The sequence below is a fragment of the Austrofundulus limnaeus genome, unplaced genomic scaffold (assembly GCF_001266775.1).
Source record: "Austrofundulus limnaeus strain Quisiro unplaced genomic scaffold, Austrofundulus_limnaeus-1.0 Scaffold2411, whole genome shotgun sequence".
Classification (NCBI taxonomy): Eukaryota; Metazoa; Chordata; class Actinopteri; order Cyprinodontiformes; family Rivulidae; genus Austrofundulus; species Austrofundulus limnaeus.
In genome coordinates, this window is record NW_013954813.1 from 54 (window position 1) to 440 (window position 387).

Consider the following 387-nt stretch of genomic DNA (forward strand, 5'->3'; position numbering starts at 1 on the left):
GCTGCAGCTGTTTCATGTTTCTCTTCCTCTCAGCACGTCCTCTGTTGTCCTCCTAAATGTGTCCTCTCATTGTGTCCTCCTGTCAACATGTCCTGTCTTCTTAAATGTGTCCTCTTGTCAACATGTCCTGTCTTCTTAAATGTGTCCTCTTGTCAACATGTCCTGTCTTCTTAAATGTGTCCTCCTGTCAACATGTCCTGTCTTCTTAAATGTGTCCTCCTGTCATGGTGGTGTCTGCTCCTCCCTCTGACAAACTGTTTCTGCAGCATCACTTGGTGTAGAAGAATCTCCTCCTTTAACAAAGACTGTTTCCTCCCACTGAAAATACAACACACTCTCTGCTCCACTCACACACACACACACACACACACACACACACACACACAC